This window comes from Saimiri boliviensis, chromosome 4, assembly GCF_048565385.1.
Source record: "Saimiri boliviensis isolate mSaiBol1 chromosome 4, mSaiBol1.pri, whole genome shotgun sequence".
NCBI lineage: Eukaryota > Metazoa > Chordata > Mammalia > Primates > Cebidae > Saimiri > Saimiri boliviensis.
In genome coordinates, this window is record NC_133452.1 from 106,890,439 (window position 1) to 106,916,012 (window position 25,574).

A 25,574-nucleotide genomic window follows, 5' to 3' on the forward strand; every position below is an offset into this window, starting at 1 on the left:
ACTATGCGGCCATAAAAAAGGAAGATTTTTATGTCTTTTGCAGGGACATGGATAAAGCTGGAAATCATCATTCTCAGAAAACTAACACAAGAACAGAAAACCAAACACTGCATGTTCTCATTCATAAATGGAAGTTGAACCTTATTACACATGGACACAGGGAAAGAAACATCACACACCAGGGTCTGTCAGGGGGTGGGGTGCTAAGGGAGAGATAGCATTAGGAGAAATACCTAATGTAGATGACAGGGTGATAGATGCAACAAACCACCATATCACATGCATAACTATGTAACACACATACATGTTTGGCACATGTACCCCAGAACTTAGAGTGTAATTTAAAAAAAGAAAAAACAAAGGACATGGTGTCATTATTATTGCCATAAGCATCAACATCATCTTCAATAACATTAATCAAATGCTACTATACAAAAAACAGTATAATTGTTATTAATGAATTATTTCAACTAACTACCATGGAGGAGGTAATATTATAATTTACTTAACAATTAAATAATTTTTCCCAGGTCAAACAGATGAAGAATAGAAAAGTCAAAACTTCAACACAGGTCATCTGACTCCAGAGTACAAGTTCCTCACTGCTGCAAGAAGCAATATGACTTACAGTGAAGCGGAATAATAACAGAAGCACATTCATCAGAGACATTTGTTATTTATAACACTGATCACCAAACACTATATTCAGTTCTTAAGAGAGCTTACAAGGAATGCTTAGTTTTGTGTGCTGTCTTCTGACAGCATTCCATGTTTATGTACAGATACTGAGCTAAGGTGAAAAGAGAATATGCCCAGGCTCCTACTCCAAACGAAGTTTGAGTACCATATAAAACACATGATACATGTGGCCTCCTTGAAAGCATGTTGAGACATGAATAAAGTCACCGAGGAGAACTTGGACAAGTCACCTGGCCTCTTAGTGTCTCCCCTGCTGAATCTACAGGAGAAGAAGTTGCACTAGAAGGTTAGTTTTATGATTAAAAAAAAAAGTCTTAATGAAAGTAAGGTATTGATAGTATTAATAGATATGTCTGTAATTTACATCTAGTCCAAATTAAGTCTATGCATTTTAAGCACTTAAAACATTTTACACTTTGGATTAAAATACTTGTTAATCCCCATATTGAAATGTCTCTTATGTGATGTCTTTTTCAAATCTATATATGAGATAATGAGCCTCATATACAAAATGATACATAATTTTAAGCTACCATGTAAAAATGGAATAATATAATTGTAAAACATTATTAAAATGTAAAATGTTTCTAAATATAATTCTAAAGAAAACATTAGTGTGGTCTTGACTTTATAGTCTTCTCAAAGTATCAAATATTTAAACTTTATCATGATAATCAATGTCTATTAATATCATCACTATCTTGCTATCATTAAAACTTCTGGACTAGAATAAGACACCTGAATCTTGGATACAAAAGCTATTAGGATGTTTTCACACTGTTTAATAATATTTAGTGAGATTGCTGTTTTGCATATAATTATGTTTTTGAAAACTTAGCAAATGCAGCTTAAAGAATATCAACTCTGTGGAAATCACTGCACTAGACTTATGCACTTACTCATTTCATTATTATTAAGCCACATGTTTAAATGAAGTTTATTAAAAACAGATCTTTGCTTGCAGTGGATAAAATGAACCTTAATAATTTAACCCAGAAATAAAATTATGGAGGCAAACTTCCCAGTTGCTGTAATTGTTCTGGGGGTCTCTAAGGATTTCTGCAGTAGCTGAAGCTCAGACATTTTTCATTAACTTCATACTGTTAAAAGAATTGTTTAATTTCTTTAAAACTAACAATAATTGACAAAAGAATGAAAGAATTCATATTAAGTAAATCCCTTATCCCAAATAACAATTAAGCAATATTCCAGGGGATTAAATAGAATGATCCCAGGTCTGCTGTCTTATCCCAGGGCCAGTTCGGAAAAGTTCATCATCAGTGAACTTTTTCTTACAGACTAAAGTCATCCTTTTCCAGGGTTTGAGCTAACTAGCATACTATTCCATACCAACCCTATTTTCTTCACAAATATAAAGATTTTTTCTGAAACTCAGATCATCTGTTTGCCAATTTATTTTTCTATTATAAATCTAAGTATATCATTTCTAGCATTGCTTCACAACTCTGTCACACTTGACTAAGTAACTCATGGGCTCAATGGAAAGCTTATCCTAGGCTCATATAAAGATGGAGCAGAAGAGGTGAGGTAGAGGTAAGGTGTATGGAGACTGGCAGCCCAACCACGTGCGTTGCCAAAGTGTTCTGCTGGAATCGACAGCAGTATGACTGACAACACATTTCATATGCATGAGAGGAATTAACAAGAATTTAGAGAAACAAATTTAGAAAGAGTGGCCTAGAGGTAATAAAGAAAAATGCCTGGAATCAAGGATCAGACTTGTACCACTCAGAGTCATTAAAGATGTATATTATTCAATCAATACATTATTAACCAGTCCATTGGGCACAGAAGGTGCTAAGACTAAGATAATTTTCAAGAGTATTAGAAAACCTCTCTCCAGCTTCAGCTTTCCTCTACGTTTATCATTAGTAACAAGTAATGAAATAGAAAAACTTGCCCCTTTTTTCACCTAAAAATAGTTACAAATAGTAATATTTCAGAAGTATATAACAGAAGGTACAAAAAAACCTCAGCAACATGACTACCTGAGATGCTCGATAAAAGTTTAGAATTCGTCATCAAAGACATTACTCAAAAAGAGAAGAAATGCCAAAAGCATGATTCATTTAAAAAATTGCTAAGTTGGACTTAAAATAGAAATGTTATAATGAAAATTTCAAACTCCTACTTTGTGAAAGACATTTTTAAGAGAATGAAAAAACTACAAGAAATTATCTACAAAATACATATTTAATAAAGGATTGGCATGCAAGATATACAGAGAACTCTTTAAAACTCAACAAGAAAACAAACAACCCGTTAGAAACAGGCAAAGCAGCTGAACAGAAAACTTATCAAAGAAGACACACAGATGTCCGCAAGCATATGAAATTGTCATCAGGAAACCAAAAATTAAAACAGCAATGAGATACTACTATAGACCCATTAGAATACCTAAGATTCAAACTATTCACAGGACCAAAGGCTGACAAGAATGTGGAGTAACAGGAACTTTCATCATTGCTGGTGGGAATACAAAAGATAAAGCCACTTTGGACAATAGTTTGACAGTTTGTCATAATGCTAAACATAGTTTTATCATGAAATCCAGCCATTATACTGCTTGGTATCTACCAAAATGACTTGAAATTTGTACACAAAATTCTGTACATGGATATTTCTGTACATGGATATTTATAGCAACTTTCTTCGTAATTGCAAAAACTTGGAAGCAACCAAAATGTATTTCAGTAAGGGAATGGACAAGCTGTGGTAAATCTATACAATGGAGTATTATTCAGTGATAAAAGTAAATGATCAATCAAGCCATGAAAAGACATGGAGGTACCTTAAATTTGTATTACTAGGTGAAAGCAGCCAATGTGAAAAGGCAACATACTCTAGAATTCTAACTGTATGACATTCAGGAAAAATCAAAGCTTTGGAGACAATAACAAGATCAGTGGTCACTAGGGGTTCACAGAGAGCAGGGAAAGGGTAACTGGGTGGAGCACAGTGCATTTTTAGGGAAGTGAAATTGTACTGTAAGATAACATAATGGTGGATCTATTTGCCAAAACCCATAGAATACGTAACACAGAGTGAGTCCTAATGTGAACTATGCAATTTAGTTAATAATATGTTAGATCATCATTTGTAACAAATGTAACTGTTAATAGGAGAAACATTGTAACAAATGTAAAAGTTAATAATAGGGGAAACTGGAAAATGATGAGGGATTATATGGGAACTGTCTGTACCTTCTACTCAATTTTTAAAAATTCTTAAACTGCTCAAAAATCTCTTTCAAAAGTGAAGGATAGCATAAGGGTTCATGAGAACAAATAAACCCAGACTAACAGCATTGCTGTTGTTTTGTTTGTGTGCTTGTTTAGAATATTTGTTATTTAGTAAGAGATGAATTTTTAAAATAATAAAACAGGAAAATAATGAAGTTAATCTGGCACCATGAAGATACAAATATGAAAAAATGTGGAGAGTTTCTCATATTTATTTTGCATGTCTTTGGGCTAAATAGATGTTATTCAATAACTATACATTAAATACTCAGGTAAAAGACATAGAAATAAATTAACATAAATATTATTCATAAGATCAAATACCCAGAAGTAGCAACTATTTGTTGATCTAAAACCATTTTCGATAGTTATAATTTACCTTCACAATATGAGGTTTTAAAGATAAATTAGCTTCTGAAATTTGCGAATATAGAAACAAATTAAAACTTCAAAAACCTTCTTATAGCATAGTACTGATTTTGCTCCAAATTTAACGCTAAGCTTAGGCTGAATGTAATGCTAATGGTGAAGATTGTCCATCTACATTTCTAAATGTGTTTGTCCATCAGTTATTGACAAAACCAAGGCCTGAGTGTCTTTTTATCATTGAGTCCAGCAAAGAGTATCCGTATAATACAGCCTCAATAACTATTTCCCTAATTTGGTGGAAATAAAAAAGCTGATCATAAAAACAAAATCACAAAGGGGATTACAAATTCAACTTCAAAAGGTAAAATTTTATGTTATTTTTACCCACTGAATAGGAAAAAAAAACTTATCCTAGTAGATAATTTGCTCACAAGTTAAACAAATCTATCCAGTGGTTTAGAATTTTTTATTTGATCCCACTTCAATAGTTTGTCTCTGGGAAAGATTCCAATTCAGTTTGGAGCACTGTTTTTTCCATAGGAAAATATGTAAAATAATATTCCCCCATATCCTCTAATATACAATTAAGTGTCACCATTTAGGCTATAAAATTATTTCAGAATGTAATTCACTAGTGGTTAAAGAAGATGAAACTATTTTGTTTTTAAACAAGTATGTCCTTCAACAATTTTTCTGACACCAGTATCTGCACAATTCGTGTTAATGGGGTTAACTTAGACTCGTAACTAAGCATATTTTTTAATTTTCTGGAATTCTAAAAGTTGACACAAGCATTAGAATTTTGGTTTTAAATTTTACTTTTCAGGGTAAGGACCATGAACATCTTGCATAAGATTCTCTTTTTCACTGTCTGTGATGGTTGCTGACATTATGCTGCTTGGATTTTTGTGTGAGAGAAGTAGAAACTACTCTACACGTATTGGTAACACATCTGGAATGTTAGAAGATGAGTGATAAAACACCAAAATTCAGAGGCCCTCTATCTCAGTGAAATTTCTAGGGGTCCAGAGGAGGGGGTAAAGTTGAGCTAATACTTCTAGAAAGGTGAACAATACATTGTTGCATATAGTACCTTCTACAACCAAGAAATGAGGCACTATTACTTGTGAATCTATTTGGATTTTGAAGGCAACATACTTCTCATCTGGGTGAGTTACACTGGCCTATTCACAGAGTGACCGAAAAAATTGCTAGTTGTGAGTAGGGCCTAAAACCAGAGAAACTTCTGCAAGAAATCCAGGCTGCTCTGGGCTATATGATCCAATAGAATCAATGATGCTTGGAGTATTGGTGGAAGATAGGGATACTTGTTAGAGCCTTTAGGAGGCCCCCATTGGTGAATTACAGCTCAGGCCTTTAGTTTTTTGGAGCAAGGATCTGCCATTATCTATATATAATTACTCTTTTTTTGAGAGACACCTCCTGGCTTTAGTAGAAACTTAACACTTGGCTGTGGGCTACCAAGTTACCATATGATTTGAGCTGCCCATTATGGAATGGGGGTTATCTGACCACCAAGTCATACAGTTAGGCATGCACACCAATACTCTAATTAAATGGAAGTGGTATATTCATGACGGGACTTGAGTAGGCCCTAAACGCACAAGTAAATTACAGGAAGAATTGGCCCCAATGCCTCTAAGCACCCCTCTTCCTACACTGCCTTCTCTCTTTCAGCCTGTACTTCTGGGCTCGTGGGGAGTTCGCAATGATCAATGGACAGAGAAATAAAAGACTAGGTTCTGGTTTACCTATGGTTCTGCACAGCATGCAAGTACTACCTAAAAGTGGACAGTTGCAGCACTGCAGCCCCTCCCTGGCATATTACTAAAGCACAGTGGTGAAGGAAAATCCTCCAAGTGGGCAGAATTTGGGGCAGTGTACCTTGCTTTGAGGGCACATGATTATAAATCGGTGACAAATTTGGAGAAGAGATATGTAGATAGACCTCTCTAAATGGGCAAAAAACATCAAGTATTTTTGTCCCGTGTGAATGCTCATCAAAGGGTGACCTCAGCAAGGGAACATTTTAATAATTACGTAGATACAATAATGAGTTCAATGGACAGTGGTCAGCCTTTTTCCCAACTATCCCTGTCACTGCCCAATGGGCTCATGAACAAAGTGATCCTTGTATCATGGGTTCAACAACATGGACTTACACTCACCAAGGCCAATGTGGCTATGACCAACACATAATGCCCAACATGGCAGCAGCAAAGACCAAACGGTGAACCCCCAATATGGTACCATTCCCCAGGATGATCAGCACACTACCTAGCAGCAGGTTGAGCTCATTGGACAATTTTCTATCATGGAAGAGACAGCATTTCATTCTTACCACAACAGGCACCCAGTCTATGGATTTCCTTCCCTGCCATGCAATACTTCTATTCAAACTACTACTCACGGATTTATAGAATGTCTTATCCACCATCACAGTATTTCATGCATCATTGCTTCTGACCAAGAAACTCATGGAAAGTAGAAAAAGGAAATAATAACTAGAGAAAAATGTGATCCAGAGTTTGATAAATTAGACAGTACTATATTTTTACATTCATTAGAGGGAAGTTCAGCTGATCTTGTTTAGACAGCTGTAGGGATTGTTGGTGCAATTGTTTTTGCAATACTAAGTCTTTCTAGGGTCAGTCCTATGTTCAGGTTACTTACTCCAATCTACCTATTTACTTAGAGTATTTGATAAAATCAAATTAGGAAGAAAGATATAGCTCATATTTTTTTAACCTACTGCTTTAACACACCAACACACACACTCATAAAAGTTTCTCCAAAAAAGAAAAGCCGATGTTTTACATTAGAACACAAATATCTCAAACTTCCAAAGTCAAGCAGGTAAAATCAAGACATCAAATGAGAAAGGCAGGTGTAGATACACACTTGGTATGAATAGTGGGGGCTCTAGTGAGTGGAACACTCAAGCCTGTCCAATCGGGGCTACCACCATGTACTCCAGCCCATTTAGAACACAGAGCCAGTGCTGTCAGCTCTTGTTGCCTATTCGCAAGAAGCCAGAAGTCTGGTTCTCTAAGTAAAACACCTCAATGTTTAAATGTTGGCTTAATTTTACTAGAAACACAACACAGGCCAAACAAAACACTGTATGGGCCAAATTCGACCATAGGACAATAGTCTGTGATTTCTACTCTAGGTAATTGGCTATAGAGTCAAGGCATTTTATATTAGTGTACATTATACATAGATATAAATACTTAAAATAAAAAAATAGTGGTTTTAAATATAAAATCCAAACAAAGAAGTAAAAATCAGGTCAATATTACTAGCTCAATGCTAGTTTTTACTGCAAAACACCACTAAGTAAGAGTTAGAACTTTCAAAATGCTTTCTATCAATGTAGAGATCACGGCCAAGTTTTTTTTCATTTATTTAAAGGAGCCTACTTAATACATTGCATTTTCTTTTAATATTTTTATTTGGAATAATTTAAGCTTACAGAACCTGCCAACCAGAGTCATAAAATCCTAACATTTGCCACGCTCACCTTACTTTTTTTTAAAGAAAATAAAACATTATGGCTAAGTATCCTTTGGATTCCTTTCAGCTCCTATTCTCCTCTCTTGCTTTCTGTAAGTAACAATTCTTCTAAAGTTGATATTTACCACTCCCCTTTGACCTGCATAGATATGTCCCAATTATAATATGTGGTACTCTTTATTGATTTAAACTATTTTTCCTGCAAATTACTTTGTTCACTCAATAGTTTATTTTGAATTATGCCTATATTGATACAAATAATCTTCAGGTTTTTTGTAATTCTAGCCTTTATAATTGCTTAACTTTTTACTTCAAGATAATTTGAGACATGCAGGACACTACAAAATGGTAGAGAAAGTTTATGTATACCTTAATCCAGTTTTCTGAAATGTCAATGTATGGTGTAATATTATGTATTGTATTATATTTACACATGATAGAATTATCAAACCAAGATGTCCAAGATTGGTAAAATGTTAATAACTAAACCACAGATCTTACATAATATTACCAGTTTTTTCCTCCGAATGTCTTTTTGTATCTGTTCCATTGCAGGATCTTGCATGTGAGTTTGTTGTGTCTTCCTGTCTCCTCCAGGCTGTGAGAGTTTCTCAATCTTGCCTTGTTTTTCATGACCTTAATGCTTTTGAGTACTGGTCAGTTGTTTTAAAAAAATAGACCTAAACTTAAATTCACCCAGTATTTTTCTAAAATTATGGTAAGAGAGTATATTTTCAGTAAGAATGCCATAGAAATAGAGTGTTCTCTGTGTATCCTACTTACTGATTACATTAACATTAGTCACTTGGTTAAGGAGTTAATTTTTGCTGTAAAGTTACCTTTTTATTGATAAATATCTGGGAGACATTACTGAAATGATGTTATTATTCTGTTCTTCTCAAACTTTTACTGACTGCTTTTTAGCATTAATCAGATCCTGCAACAATATCGCCTAATGATGATTTCGTGATTCCTTCATTCCTTCTAAATGTATTAATTGACATTCTTATGCAAGTAGTCCTTTCACTACCAATTATTTATTTATCAATATGAACTCATGGTTATTTATTTTATTCTGTGGATTATGGATTATAATACAATACTACCATTATTTTGTTGCTTACATTTTCTACCTTTGGCCATCACGAGTTCTGTGTCCTTTTAATGTTATCCTATTTGCCAACCACTTTATAGTTTTCTATTATCATGAAATAGTCTAGGTCCACCTTACATTTCCTCTGCTCAAGCCTTGGAATCAACAACTTCTGCAGAGAGCTTTTGGAATTCTTATTTCCTTAATTAGACCATGGGATTCAGAAACCAAAGTATGGGTGCTAGGTGTACTCATTACCACTAAAATATTATCGCTCTTTGGCTATCACAGCAGGTATAACAAAGAAATACACACACACACACACACACACACACACACACACACACACACACACATATATATATATATATATATATATATATATATATATATATCTGTTAGTATGGGTAACTATATGTATACTAATCCTAAAAGACACAAATTTGTAGTTATTTCTATATCTATTTTTCTATGTGTATATATATGCATTTGAGCATTACATATAAATTCATTCTAGTATCTCCAATTCTAATCTACCATAAATTTCTTCCCAGTCTTCCTTCTTTGTTAAAACTTCTTTCTCTGACAATGAAAAAACTAGACAATATTATTTTAAATATATTCTCTATCTAGTTCAAACCTAGCATATACAAAATAGTTTGTTAACCCATATCTATGTGAAAAATAAATTTACTAAGTAGAGTACAGTACTTCTGTGTAGTTCATTTTTTCAGTCTTACAATATCCAGTGAAGATATTTACTTTTCAAAGTTACTTAGGTGAGTTCTTTGCTTTCCTATCCCCTTCAGTGTGATTAGATTATTCATCTGTAATATAGAAAAGTTCACTTATTACTGCTTGTATTCAAGGTGGGGCTTTCTCCTTCTTCATGTTGATTGTTATTATTTATTTGGGGAGTGGGAAAAATTAGCATTGTCAGATTTTTCAGAGTCAAAACAATACAAAATGTTAAACTCCAAATAGCATCATTCCTTTCTCCTTCTCATACTAACTTGGTTCCATTCCCCATTCATTTTCACTTCTTTCTCATGCAGCCCCCCTTTTTACAAAAATGAAGAGATGTGTATTTTCTTACATCCTTTCTTACTTGAAAAATAGCATATTTCAAGTATACTTCTGTACTTCCCTTTTTTCACTTATCATGTAACCTAGGAACCAATCTAAAATAAAGACATTTATCATGTATGTTTTACAGCTTATTCAACTATTCTCTTAAAATTATAAACAATGCTGCAATGAATTACCCATTATACATGAATTTTTTTATTGTTGGAGGTGTATCAGCAGCATAGATTCCTAGAAGTGGTATTGCTTCATCAAAAGGTAAGTGTATTTAGTTTTGTTAAGTATTGCCTAATTTCTTTCCAGAAGGACCTCACCAATGCATTCCCACCAGCAAACCTCCACGTGTTTGTGAATCACAATCATATTTTTCTAAAACCTAGACCTGATACCAAGAGTGGGACTATGCAGAGACATAAAATGGCAGCAAGCATAGATTTAGAGTACCATTCATGTAGCACCTCCATCTGTAGAACCAGCATTCATGGAATAAACTGCTATCAAAAACAGCCAAGTTCCAGAATTTTAAATTTTCTAAGCACATCCAGCAAACTCAGTATTCTTACATATATACAAAGGTGTTATGACTTTAGAGAAAAAGGAGGGAGACCAAACTGAGACAGAGAGAGAGAGAGAGAGAGAGAGAGAGAGAGAGAGAGAGAGAGAGAGAGGAGAGAGAGAGAAGGGAAAATAAGTGTAGAAGAAGAAAGGTAGAAAGTTTAAAAGGAGACCAAAAAAAAAAAAAAAAAAGAAGTGTATGACAAGAAAAAAGTGCTGAAAATCACCAATGTTCAGATAAACCTCAGTGCTACCATCAACTCATGAATTTGGGTCTAAATGTGATATATATTTCAGACATTATCAGGGGAGTTTTCTGTTTCTAGCAATAAGCAGACTAAATATCACCAAGAACCCTTTTCAGATAAACAAAATGAGTAGCATGTAAACAGATTCACTTTAAGTGCCCTGCTGGGCAATTCATCCCATCCCTACTCTTCAGTTTTTCTTAGAAAGCCAGAGCTGTTATCTCTGCTGACACTTAAAACAGATACACACGCATATCTTAAATAGTAGTTTCGTTGTCAGCTATACTACATTTTATTTTGTCATATTTCTGCTGTGCTAATTCTATTATTTCTATTTTTACCTTCTGTTATTTTTTCTATTTCTATTTTTGCCTGCTTCTATGAAAGTTCTGGCAAGTCACAAAACATGCGAATCTGAATTTTATATTTTCTGCCTTTTCCAGTTTACATATTCAGAAGTATTAGGGGTAAAATCAGCTCTGATTATGAGCTGAGTACAATTACTAAACAATATGGAAAACATAAAAATGAGTATGTCGTGGTCACTACATTTCAGAAATTTAGCAAGTGGGAGAAACAAGCATAGCCACAGATAATTAAAATTCTAGGTTATGATAGGATCATTTGTGTGATAAAAAGCATACAAAAAGAGGAATGTGAAATCATTAAGGAGTAAAAGTCAATTCGGCTTGACTGTGGTGAATTTAAGGATGTGTCATCAAGGGAAAGCACATGGGATGAACTTTCAGAATCCCAAATAAGAACCAGCCAAAATATTGTAATTGTCACAATTCATTACCTGCCTAATTAAATCCTAAGAAATGCTACTCTGGGATGTAGGGGCGTTCATTCACCTCTGATACACCAGGAGAACACCTTATATTTTATTACTTGCTCCAACATGGATTTTTCTCAGTATTTGGTCTATACCTCAAAAAGACTTATATCTCTTCTAATAACTCACTGTAGGTATCATAAATCTTAAACATTTTAGTGCAGTATGGACTGCAAGTTCTATAATTATTTATTGCCAATAGAGTACCATTTTAATTGCCTTGTTTAAGCTTCAAAGAAATACTAATATTAAAAAAAGATTACTGAAAAAACATTGTTTTAGAACAAGAGAAGGGTTGAAGTTTATATGTGGAAGTTGCTGACTAACAATAAGCCTGCTTTAAAATAGATCCTACTTTAGTAGTAAATTCCACTTTCTCTGAACCTGTTTACTCTTCTGTGCAGTCTTTTCTTTATAATCCTAATGCCATCACAGTACAATCATTTTATAAATATTGCTTAAATACAGTTTACCTGACACCCTTGTAAAGTTTCAGTTTGGCAATTTCATTCAATTTTAGCAAAATTCTTGCCTTGAATTTATCATTAGAGAAATCTTGCTTATTATGTCTATAAGTCACTTTTCCTATTAGGAGAAGTTCGATAAAAGAGTTTTATCATTCATGTTTAAATGGAAAGTATCTTAAAAGAAACATATCTGATATCTTTATATATACATATAAGTCAGAGAATATTATATATATGTATATATATAAAGATATATATGTACATATATATGTATATACATATACATATATATATAATATTCTCTGACTTAAAAACAGCATTTATTCTCATCGATAAAAATACATATAAATTACACTGGGTACTGTGAAAAAAATATTTTTTATATATTCTGGAACCTTAAAATCAAAAGGGGTGTGTCTAACATTAGCTTGATATATATTATTTTCAAGCAAAATTCAAAAATATACTTTATTTTAATTATGTAATGACTTGGTAACATTTTAACCATATTAAATTAAATGGCTCAAAATAAATTATGTAGAAAATGAAGAACATAGTAGATCCCATTTGTCAATTTTATGGCTTTTGTTCCAATTGCTCTTGGTGTTTTAGTCATGAAGTCTTTGCCCATGCTTGTGTCCTGAATGGTACTGCCTCTGTTTCATTCTACAGTTTTTATGGTTTTAAGTTTTAAGTCTTTAATCCATCTTAACTTTGTATGAGGTGTAAGGAAGGGGTCCAGTTCCAGTGTTCTGCATATGGCTAACTGATTTTCCTAGCACCATTTATTAAATAGGGAATCCTTTCCCCATTGTTTGTTTCTGTCAGGTTTGTCAAAGATCAGATGGTTGTAGTTTTGTGGTATTCTTTTTAAGGCTTCTGTTCTGTTTTGTTGTTTTTGGTCTATATCTCTGTTGTGGTACAAGTACCATGCTGTTTTGCTTATTGTAGCCTTGTAGCATAGTTTGAAGTCAGGTAGCATGATGCCTCCAGCCTTGTTCTTTTGGCTTAGCATTGCCTTGGCTACACAGGCTCTTTTTTAGTTCCAAATGAAAGCTAAAATAGGTTTTTCTAGTTTTGTGAAGAAAGTCAATGGTAGCTTGATGGGAACAGCATTGATTCTATAAATTATTTTGGGCAGTATGGCCATTTTTATGATACTGATTCTTTCTATTCATAAACATGGAATGTTTTTCCATTATTTTGTGTCCCCTTGTATTTCCTTGAGCAGTGGTTTGTAGTTCTTCTTGAAGAGGTCCTTCACATCAGTTTCTGCATGGCAAAATAAGCTAACATCAGACTGAAAAGGCAATCTGCAGTATGGGAGGACATTTTCAAAATCTATCCATCTTACAAATGTCTAATATTCAGAATCTACAAGGACCTTAAACAAATTTACAAGAAACAAAACCATCAAAAAAGTGGGCAAAAAATACAAACAAAAACTTTTCAAAAGAAGACATTTATGCTGCCAATAAATACGAAGAAAAGCACATCATCACTAGTCATTAGAGAAATGCAAATCAAAATCACAATGAGTTACTACTCACACCAATTAGAATGGCGATCATTAAAACGTCAGAAAATAACAGATGCTGGAAAGGATGTGGAGAAATAGGAACACTTTTACCCTGTTGGTGGGAGTGTAAATTAGTTCAACGATTATGGAAGACAGTGTGGCAATTCCTAGATCTAGAAACAGAAATACCATTTGACCCAGCAATCCTATTACTGGGTGTGTACCCAAAGGATGATAAATTATTCTACTAATAAAGACATATGCGCATGTATGCTTACTGCAGCACTATTCACAATAGCAAAGATTTGGAAGCAACCCAAATGCCCATCAACGTTAGACTGGATAAAGAAAATGTGGTACGTATACACCATGGAATACTATGTGGTCATAAAAAAGAATGAGTTCATGTCCTTTGCAGAGACATGGATGAAGATCGAAACCATCATTCAAAGCAAACTAACACAGGAACAGAAAGCCAAACACTGCATGTTCTTCTCACTTATAAGTGGGAGTTGAACAATGAGAAAAAATGGACACAGGGAAGGGAAAATCACATACCAGGGCCTGTCTAGGGGTGGTGGGCAAGGAGAGGGAGAGCATTAGCACAAATACCTAATGCATATGAGACTTAAAACCTGGATGACTAGTTGATGGATGCAGCAAAGCACTATGGCACATGTATACCTATGTAACAAACCTGCATGTTCCACACATGTATCCCAGAACTTAAAGTATATTTAAAAAATATAACATATTAAGATATCAGAGGTATATAACTAATGTAAAATTATCCTTGTTTTTTCTGTTAAACTTTATGAATTTAATAAATTCATATATAAAATTACATGTTTCAAATACAAGGCAAATAGTCCAGTATTTAGAAAGCAGATTTGAATAATAAATTTTAATCTTTAAACTTACTGCTCTTGTTACAACAGAACTAACATAAAGATATTATTTTCCTTATTTTTTCTAGTTAGTTACAGTACAAATGACAGTGATCAGTTAATAAAGAACCATCTGCAGTGAAATTTTCTAAGAACTCATTTTTCAGAGTAAATTTTTTACACATTACCAACCAAAATTTTCAAATTGCTCTTTAAATTTTTCCATTGTTACTAGCATTAGCACAACCCCCTCAAAATGTAAAATTATATGCTGAAAGGATATTTAAAATATATCTCACAAAATTAATACAGTTGTTCACTATTCATTCTCTGAGGAGGCCCAGTAAATTGCATTTCCATCTTCACTGAAATTCTGAATTCATTTGGAAATAAGACTATGGAGTAGAGCACATGGTACCACTGCATTACCATCATTAAGCCCATATTGAGGAGTGGAAATTAATTTCAAAGACAAATGGGTTTCCTTAATCCTAAATACCAGAATTATGCCAATTTAGCTTCTCAATCATGGCAGTGCTGGTTAGAAATAGGCAGGTTTATAATAACAAAGGCAAAGAGAAGGCTACACTAGGGCACCAGATGCAGGCACCAGAGAAGAGGAGAAAGTGGTGTGCTGTACGTGCCCAGTTTATGCTTCAAACGTAACAACTAGTTTGTGCCTTCCTTTTCATCCCTCCTCCCTGCAATTCCCTCTTCCAGGGAAAGAATGCCTGAAAATGGAGCGGGGATCAGGATCATTTTGCTAGGATCTCTTTCTTCTCTGAAAGTAAACATCAAGAGAAGAGAATTCACCACCCCTGCTCTATGCAATATATTTTTAAAGGTGAAATTCAAGGTTCTCACAAATTGAAAATCAAATTAATAAGTAGCCTATATTTATTAGTTTTATTTTTTCTCATTTTTCAGAATTAGTAGTTTTACTGCATCATGTGGGTCAAATTAAGCCAAAGAAACTATGAGTAACTACATTAAAAAAAAAAAAAAACCCAAAGAAGATAAGGAAATATAAAGTGTTATTAACCATAGTATAAGATAGTAAGTAGCAATATAAGCTTAAAAAGATGGACTTTTTCTTTTTTATAATGTCGGTACATATGAGAGCAGGGACAAGCCTGCCTTATTTTCTACCTGGAACATATAACATTTAAACAATACCCTCTTCCATAAAACAAAATTATTTTTAGTAATAAATTATGATATGAAATAAAGAATTAACAGTAGAAAAAAATATTTTGAGGATTTTGAAAATTTGTTTTTGTTGAATTTTGTAAGTCTGTATCGATGTATATCATAAATATGTGTATCTTATATATACATATATAATTATTCCTGGTAAAAAATTTAAAACTGTTAAACCAAAAAAAGAAAAAGTATTGAATTAATTTTTTTTCCTTCAAATTCTGAAATACATGTGCAGGATGTGCAGGATGTGCAGGTTTGTTACATAGGTAAATGTGTGCCATGCTGGTTTGTTGCACAGATTATTTCATTACCTAGCTATTAAGCCCAGCATCCATCAGATCTTCTTTCTGATGCTCTCCCTCCTCTCTCCCCTGCAACAGGCCTCAGTGTGTGATGTTCACCTCCATGTGACCATGTGTACTCATTGTTCAGCTGCCACTTGCCTGTGAGAACACTAAGTTTTTGGTTTTCTATTCCTGTGCTAGTTTTCTGAGGATAATGGCTTCCAACTCCATCCACGTCCCTGCAAAGGACATGATCTCATTCCTTTTTATGACTGCACAATATTCCATGGTACATATGTACCACATTTTCTTTATCCAGTCTATCATTAATGGGCAATTGGGTTGCTTCTACGTATTTGCTATTGTGAACAGTGGTGCTCTGAACTTACGCATGCATGTATCTTTACAATAGACCGATTTTTATTCCTTTGGATACACACCCACTAATGGGATTGCTGGGTCAAATAGTATTTCTGCCTCTAGATCTTTGAGGAATTGCCACACTGTCTTCCACAATGGTTGAACTCATTTACACTCCCACTAACTGATTTCTAGTTTTAATTTAATTAACGTTTTTTTTGACAAACTAAGGGAAATCTTAGTTTACTTATCTGTGTCTTTATTTTTTTCTGCTATTAAAAAAAATACCTGCTGCAGGGTTATTTATAAAGAAAAGAAATGTATTTTTTACTGTATCTTTTATTTATATCATACTTTAAGTTCTGGGGTACATGTACAGAACATGCAGGTTTGTTACATAGGTATACATGTGCCATGGTGGTTTGCTACACCCATCACCCTGTTATCTACATTAGGTATTTCTCCTAATGCTATCCCTCCCTTAGACTCCCACACCCTGAGAGGCCCCAGTGTGTGATGTTCCCCTCTTTGTGTCCATGTGTTCTCACTGTTCAACAACCACTTATGAGAACAAACGGTGTTTGGTTTTCTGTTCTTTTGTTACTTTGCTGAGAATGATGGTTTCCAGCTTTATGATGTCCCAGAAAAGGACATGAACTCATCCTTTTTATGGTTGCATAGTATTCCATGGTGTATATGTGCCACATTTTCTTTATCCAGACTATGTTTGATGGGCATTTGAGTTGATTCCAAGCCTTTGCTATTGTGAACAGTGCCGCAATAAACATCTGTGTGCATGTGTCTTTATAAGAGAATGATTTATAATACTTTAGGCATATACACAGTAATAGATTGCTGGGTCAAATGGTATTTCTAGTTCTAGAAACTTAAGGAATTGCAATACTGTTTTCCACAATGGTTGAACTCATTTACACTCCCACCAACAGTGTAAAAGCGTCCCCATTTCTCCACATCCTCTCCAGCATCTGTTGTCTCCTCATTTTTTAATGATTGCCATTCTAACAGGTAAGAGATGGTATCTCAATGTGGTTTTGATTTACATTTCTCTAAGGACCAGTAATGATGAGCTTTTTTTTCGTATGTTTGTTGGCTGCATAAATGTCTTCTCCTGAAAAGTGTCTGTTCATATCCTTTGCCCACTTTTTGATGGGGTTGTTTGTTTTGTTCTTGTAAATTTCTTTAAGTTCTTTGTAGATTCTGGATATTAGCCCTATGCCAGATGGGTAGATTGCAAAAAAAATTTCCCATTCTGTTGGTTGCCAGTTCAGTCTAATGATAGTTTCTTCTGCTATGCAGAAGTTCCTCAGTTTAATTAGATACCGTTTGTCTATTTTGGCTTTTGCTGCCATTGCTTTTGGTGTTTTAGTCATGAAGTCCTTGCCCATGCCTATGTTCTGAATGGTATTGTCTAGGTTTTCTGCTAGGGTTTTTATGGTGTTAGGTCTTATATTTAAATCTTTTGTCCATCTTGAGTTAATTTTTGTGTAAGGTGTAAGTAAGGTATCCAGTTTCAGCTTTCTGCATATGGCTAGCCAGTTTTCCCAACACCATTTATTAAATACGGAATCCTTTCCCCATTGCTTGGTTTTGTCAGGTTTATCAAAGATCAGATGGTTGTAGATGTGTAGCATTATTTCTGAGACCTCTATCTGTTCTATTGGTCTATATTTCTGTTTTGGTAGCAGTACCATGCTGTTTGTTTTTTGTTTTTGTTTTTGTTTTTTTGAGACGGAGTTTCGCTTGTTGCCCAGGCTGGAGTGCAATGGCGCGATCTCGGCTCACCGCAACCTCCGCCTCCTGGGTTCAGGCAATTCTCCTGCCTCAGCCTCCTGAGTAGCTGGGATTACGGGCACACGCCACTATGCCCAGCTAATTTTTAGTATTTTTAGTAGAGACGGGGTTTCACCATGTTGATCAGGATGGCTTGACCTCGTGATCCACCCGCCTCAGCTTCCCAAAGTGCTGTGATTACAGGCTTGAGCCACCGCGCCCAGTCATGCTGTTTTAATTATTATAGACTTGTAGTATGGTTTGAAGTCAGGACTCAGGTAGCATGATACCTCTAGCTTTGTTTTTTTGTTGTTGTTTGGTTGGTTGGTTTTTGGGTTTTGTTTTTCGGGATTTTTGTTTTGTTTTGTTTTTTTGTGTTTTTTTGGCTTAGCATTCTCTTGGCTATGCAGGCTCTTTTTTGATTCTATATGAAGTTTAATGTGGTGTTTTCCCAATTCTGTGAAGAAAGGCAGTGGTAGCTTGATGGGGATAGCCTTGAATCTATAAATTACTCTGGGCAGTATGGCCATTTTCATGATATTTACTCCTCCTAACAATGAACATTTTTCACTCCTTCTAACCATGAATATTTTTCCATCTGTTTGTGTCCTCTCATTTCCTTGAGCAGTAGTTTGTAGTTCTCCTTGAAGAGGTCCTTCGCATCCTTTGTTAGCTGTATTCCTAGGTATTTTGTTCTCTTTGTATTAATTGTGAATGGAAGTTCACTCATGATTTGGCTCTCTGTTATTGGTGTATAGGAATGCTTGTGATTTTTGCACATTGCTTTTGTATCCTGAGATTGCTGAAGTTGCTTATCAGCCGAAGGAGATTTTCAGCTGAGACAATGGGGTCTTCTAAATATACAGTCATGGCATATGCAAATAGGGACAATTTGCCTTCCTCTTTTCCTAATTGAATACTCATTATTTCTATTTCTTGCCTGATGGTCCTGGCCAGAACTTCCAATACTGTGTTGAGTATGAGTGGTAAGAGAAGGTAACCTTGTCTTGTACCAGTTTTGAAAGGGAATGCTTCCAGTTTTTGCCCATTCAGTGTGATATTTGCTGTGTGTTTGTCATAAACAGCTCTTATTTTGAAATACATTCTACCTATACCTAGTTTATTACGAGTTTCCAGAATAAAGAACAGTTGGATTTTGTCGAAGGTGTTCTCTGCATCTATTGAGACAATTATGTGTTTTTTGTCTTTGATTCTGTTTATGCAATGGATATGTTTATAGATTTGCAATATGTTGAACCAGCCTCACATTCCAGGGATGAAGCCGACTGGATCATGATGGATAAGCTTTTTGATGTGCTTTTGGATTCAGTTTGCCAATATTTTACTGAGGATTTTTGCATCAATGTTCTTCATGGATACCCTGAAATTTTCTTTTAGTTTTGTTTCTGCCATGTTTTGGTATCAGGATGATGTTGGTCCCATAAAATGAGTTAAGGAGGAACTCTTTTTTTTCTTTTTTTTTTGGTATTGCTTGAAATAATTTCAGGAGGAATGATACCAGATCCTCTTTGTACCTCTGGTTGAATTCAGCTGTGAGCCCATCTGGTCCTGGACATTTTTTTTTTTTGGTTGGTAGGCTATTAATTGCTGCCTCAGTTTCAGAACTTGTTATGGGTTTATTCAGAGAAATGAATTTTTTCACATTCTGGAGACTGGGAAGTCAAGATAAAGGCATCTCCATCTGTGAGGACTTCTCTGTCTGCTTTCAAGATGACACTTCGGAGCTGCATCCTCTGTAGTGGACAAATACTGTATCCTTCTGTGGCAGAAGGGTTGGAAGGGAAAGAACAACTCAAATGCTATGTGAAGTTTCCTTTATGGGAAACTTCATCCCATTCCAAAGGAAGAAACTCATGGTCTGATCACCATTTCTTAAAGACCTTACTTCTTAATACTATTACATTGTCCATTAAGTTGGAACATCTGTATTTTGAAGGGGACACATTCAAACCATAGCAATCTGTCACAATAATAAATACTAGCAATACTGTGTCTAACAATGACTTCATGGATATGAATCTTCCTCACATTTTCATATTCAGTATATTCAGACTTTTGTCAATCTATCTTTACTCATAGCTTATTGAAGAAAAAGACTCTTTTACTGACGCCAATTTTGAAAAGTTTCAGTGAAGCAACAGATGCACAAATAGGAAAAGTGTTAAATAATAAGTTGAGTAAAAATATATGAAAATCCTGTTTCACACCAAATTTCAGAACTTGTAATATTACTGAATGCCTTACTTTTTTAGAATTAATTTTGGAAGCTTTCAAATGGCTTCATACTTGAAAAAAATTACTAAAACATCTTCACCAGAAAATTCATCAAAAATTTCAGTTATATGTCATTAACAACTTCTAACAATTTTCTCCTGCAAAAACCAGAGCAAAAGACTAAATAATAATAAACCCTGACATTATTTGATCCAATTTTCTAGCACAAATACCCAATTTTTGCTGGCAATAACTACATTTGACTTTGTCATCTTTATTTTTTTCTGGCAATGTAAGAACACCTTCTGTCATTTTTCCTGGAATTTTTCAAAATTTGTGTCTTTTCTTTAATAAACATCTATTTCTTTCATTTTATTGTTTCATGACTAGTATTATTTATAGTTTTGTGCACCAAGAATCATCAAGGAACCATTTTAGAGACAATTTTTCACTCTTCAAACCTCTCTATTTATCTACAAACATTTTTGTGGTCACATAGAATGGCAGAATTGAAGTAACTGATGTTCTGTGTATTTGATATACAATCAGTGTCATTGTTTCCTCCCAATGATTTAAGATAGGAATATGTACTACTATATAATTGGACATACTAGCAGTAACCGAAGGTAGTTCAAATGTTTCTGAACAATTATAAACTTATTTTGGAAATCAATACAAGTAGTCAAATCCTTATATGTTGGGGACATTTTATATGATTTTTTCCTGAATTAACAATGTTATTAAAATGTTAATAATACAAATCTACTTATTTTAGACAGGCATGGCAGCCCAGGCCTCTAATCCTAGCACTTTGGGAGGCTGAGACCAGCAGATCACTTGAGGTCAGAAATTTGAGACCAGCCTGGCCAACATGGTGAAACCCCATCGCAACTAAAAATACAAAAATTAGCCAAGTGTAGAGGCAGGTGCCTATAATCCCAGCTACTCAGGAGGCTGAGGTAGGAGAACTGATTGAACCTGGGAGGCAGAGGTTGCAGTGAGCTGAGATCATGCTGCTGCACTCCAGCCTGGGCAACAGAGTGAGACTCCATCTCAAAAAAAAAAAAAAAAAGAAAAGAAAAGAAAAAAAGACTACCTAATTCTTTTAAGTGTATACATTTTAAATATATTTAACACGTAAAACTAAAACATTAACCACAACAATTATTAAAAGTGAAGGTTAGCACACTGTGTCTTTATAGATCTAGACAGTAAGTAGTTTAGTCTTGTTAGACAAGAGGCAAAACTGAAGATATTTTATATGTACTTATCACACAAGAGGAAGAAGATTTTGCACAAATTATTTTTAGTTTATATTCTGGATTTGGTCCATAGACTACAGTTTCCAACCCCTCCCTGAGTTAAAGCTTACCAAAAAAAAGGGAATTTGGTGGGATATTTTAATTGAAATATTTTCATTATAATAATTGATGTTATTTAGAATTATCAGCACATGTTAATTACTTAAAATGTAGACTTCTTTATTATATGTAAATTATCTACAGATAATGTAATCCCTCATATTTTTCACAATGAAACTACTCCTGTTGGTTGTCACTACACATAAATAGAATAGTAATAAATGGGGAATGAAAAGTGGCTCTTTCAAAACATTTTCTCCATAGAGTATGGTTTCCTCTCTTTTGTCTCTTGGTTGGCCAATGTCTCATTTTGTTTTTATTAATATGGTATAGAGTAAACTATAAATGAAGGACTATAAATGCCAGAAAAATCACAATTTAAAAATTAGGGGTCTTTTTTTCCCCATCTGCTGTGATTCAGTTCAATAAACTTAGAATGTGAGCGCTTATTTTACCTCTAAATAATCCATTATCACTATACAAAATGTCAGGAAGTAGAATATCCAACAGTTGCAGATAATCTACTTTCATTAAACAACCTTTATTTTAAATTGTTTTACAATAGGATTCAATAAGTGTTAAATAACTTAGTTCTCTGCCTATTGTTTGCTGGCAGTGACATCATTACAAAATGTCCATTAGTCTACAGGATTTTTCAAAAAAAAATGTAAAACCTGGACAATACCTATGACATTAAAAGAAAAGGGAAAATAGATAACTTTTAAGACTTTACCTCTAATATTCTATGACATTTCCTTTTAAGTTCATCAACTGGCAATTTCAAGAACCAATTGTTAGTATAATATTTGGTTATAAAGCATTCATGTTGTGATAGAGAAGCAAAATGGTAAAAAATTAAAAGCAAAACAAATGAAAAAATTTGAAAGTCAGATTAGATCAAGGAAGCTAGTTGGTCTATTTGAATGTCCAAAAATCAAACATGGCAAATATGGTCTTTTAGGACAAGTAAATGGATTGACTTTTTCATAGAATACAACCTAACAATGAAAGGTTTAGGAGTAGACCTTTAGTCTACTAATAGCTTAGGCAATCTTACTTGGCTAGTATCCCTTATAGGGATGAAAATCCCTAATTGCCTAGTATTAAGGAATTTTTCTCATTATGATTCAGGACATTAGACTTTGAATATGCTTAATAGCCACCTTAAGAGACAGCTTCCTATGAAATCAGTTTTGATGTGATAAATAAAATTCATTAAGATATTGAGGTACGTCATAGGAAAATAAGTTTACCATTAGCTATTCACAGAATATAGAGATGTGTTACTAAGTCAACTGTTTGTCAAATTACTTGTAATATTAAGCAAAACTGGACTTGAGTTTTAGGACATCTCAAGAATATTTTAAAATTTGGCTACTTTAAAAAAATATGTTGCAGGTATAAAATACAAGATTCAAAGTCATACAAAGTAAGACTGCAAGAGTTTAGAATGTTTTAAAAAATGTAACAATGATTTAAAATCTAAAATTGATCCCTAATCTTTTAGCCTCAGCTAAAAATCACCCTAAGCCAGGAATGTAAACTTCAGCCTGCAGGGCAAATCTGCCTATGTCCTGTTTCTGGAAATAAAAACCCGGGAACACAGCCCATTTATTTTCATATTATCTCTGGTTGCATTTAATCCCTAATGATGGAGTTGAGTAGTTACAACAAAGACTTTATGACCCCTAACTATTTACTCGCTGGTCCTTCACAGAAAAGTTTACTGTTCCCTGGCCTAAAAACACATCCAGCTTCAAAAGAGAATAAATATTACAATAATGTTAAAGAAGAAAGTAGGAAAAACTAATTCGAAATCCTTAAACTGTAAATATATGACATTCCTGACACAACATTAACTATAAAAGTGGTATTTGTTTCCTAATGGCAAAAGAAAACTAGACTCTAAATCCAGATACAGGTTAAGCCTCATTTTTATATTCTTAGATCCATCTATTCTGCTCCCCTCTAAGAATCAACTCTCCTAGTCAGAAACTAATCAGTGCCTCAAACCCAACTCTCCATTCTAAATTTTTGCTTCCTGGTAAAATTAGTTACAAAACTATTTCAAGGTTTTCCATTCCCTACAACATTGGAAATTTCCTATATCTAAAGTTCCCTCTCTGTGGTGAATCATAATAATAATATGCTCTGAATAATTTGTTTGCTGCAGTATAGCAGTGTGGTAGCCAGGATCCAAACTGTTCCAAAAAGTTGAGAAAATATAAGCCAAGTCTGAGAGTACCCAAAGGGATAGATATGCTAGCTGCAGCTGTCTTCAAAACAATTGAGAGACATAATTTTGGTTTTATAAGGTAAGTAAATATGACTAATAAACTTAAGACTCTTGCATAAGATCCTACTTTATACTCACAAGCACCCTCATGGGGAACTGAAAGGTGAAATCCTGCCAAACTTGTTGGACATTCAAAAACTTTACTCATAACACGATTTTGCTATTTAGAACTCTTCTGGATCCCACCAAAGAGGCACTTCCCTCTGAGAACTCAAATGAAATTTGTTTTCATCCATGTCTGGGAATGAATTCAGCCCAGGAACTAAAGTAACTGGGTTAAGAGGCAGATACGCTTGGCTGGCTTTATATGCCATAACTATGAAATGATAACAAGTAACTGGAAAGCTGGGAGCAACTAAAATAACGCCCAACCGATAACCAACAAACCTTAGTTGGTGCCATAAATTTATTAGAACCAATAAATCAGAAAGATGATGATGTACATATCAAGGGACAATATTATTAACACCTACCTTATTGGGTGAGGGTGGAGGTCATATTAATTTTTAGCCAGCACAGGAAAATAATATAAGCCAACATTATGTATTAGAAGTATAACAGAACTCAGGACACGTAAAATGAACTCTCCTTGCTTCTTTGTGCACCTACAGTCTTCTTTATTTTCCTGTATCATCAAGTTCCTTATTTTATGTTATTTTATTTTATTTTTGAGAATGAATCTCACTCTGTCACCCAGGCTGGAGTGCAGTGGGGCAATCTCAGCTCACAGCAACTTCCGCCTCCTAGGTTCAAGAGATCCTCCTTCCTCCTTCCTCAGCCTCCTGAGTAGCTGGGATTACACGCACCCACCACCTCACCTGGCTAGTTTTATTGTTTTTTATTTTTAGTAGAGACAGGGTTTCACCATGTTGGTCAGGCTAGTCTCAAACTCCTGACCTTAGGTGATCCACCTGCCTCAGCCCCTCAAAGTGCTGGGATTACAGGCATGAGCCACCATGTCAGGCCTTTACCATTTTGCAGTGAACAGAAATATGCTGGGCTTCAATAACCACATGTTCTTCTGTCTAAAAGCCAATCTTGTCTCTGTTCATTCTGTCTCATCATCTTTCTTCTGCTGCTGCTAGTACTCAATTTTAGAAGAAGCCTTTTAAAGGCTCTGAAGCCTGATGGAGCCAGCTATCCTAATGTAGCATATATCTACATTGTAATTAATTTTCACTGAAATTATATTTTGGTACTCTTTTATTTTAGTCTGTCATAAATTTTGACTGACATCATAACAGCATTTTTGCTATTATATAAGTGACATAGGCTTACTATGAAATTCTTAAAGATTCTGATAGAGAAATAAAAATCAACTGTAATTTCTCTCACCTAGACACCAAGACATAACTGCTTTTAACATATGCTCTTTCAGATATGTATATCCATTAAATATCATTTTGGAGCCTATAATTTATTTGTAAAATATTTTAATAGTATCTTTTAATATCAGCATTTTATTTTTACATGATCACTTAATCAG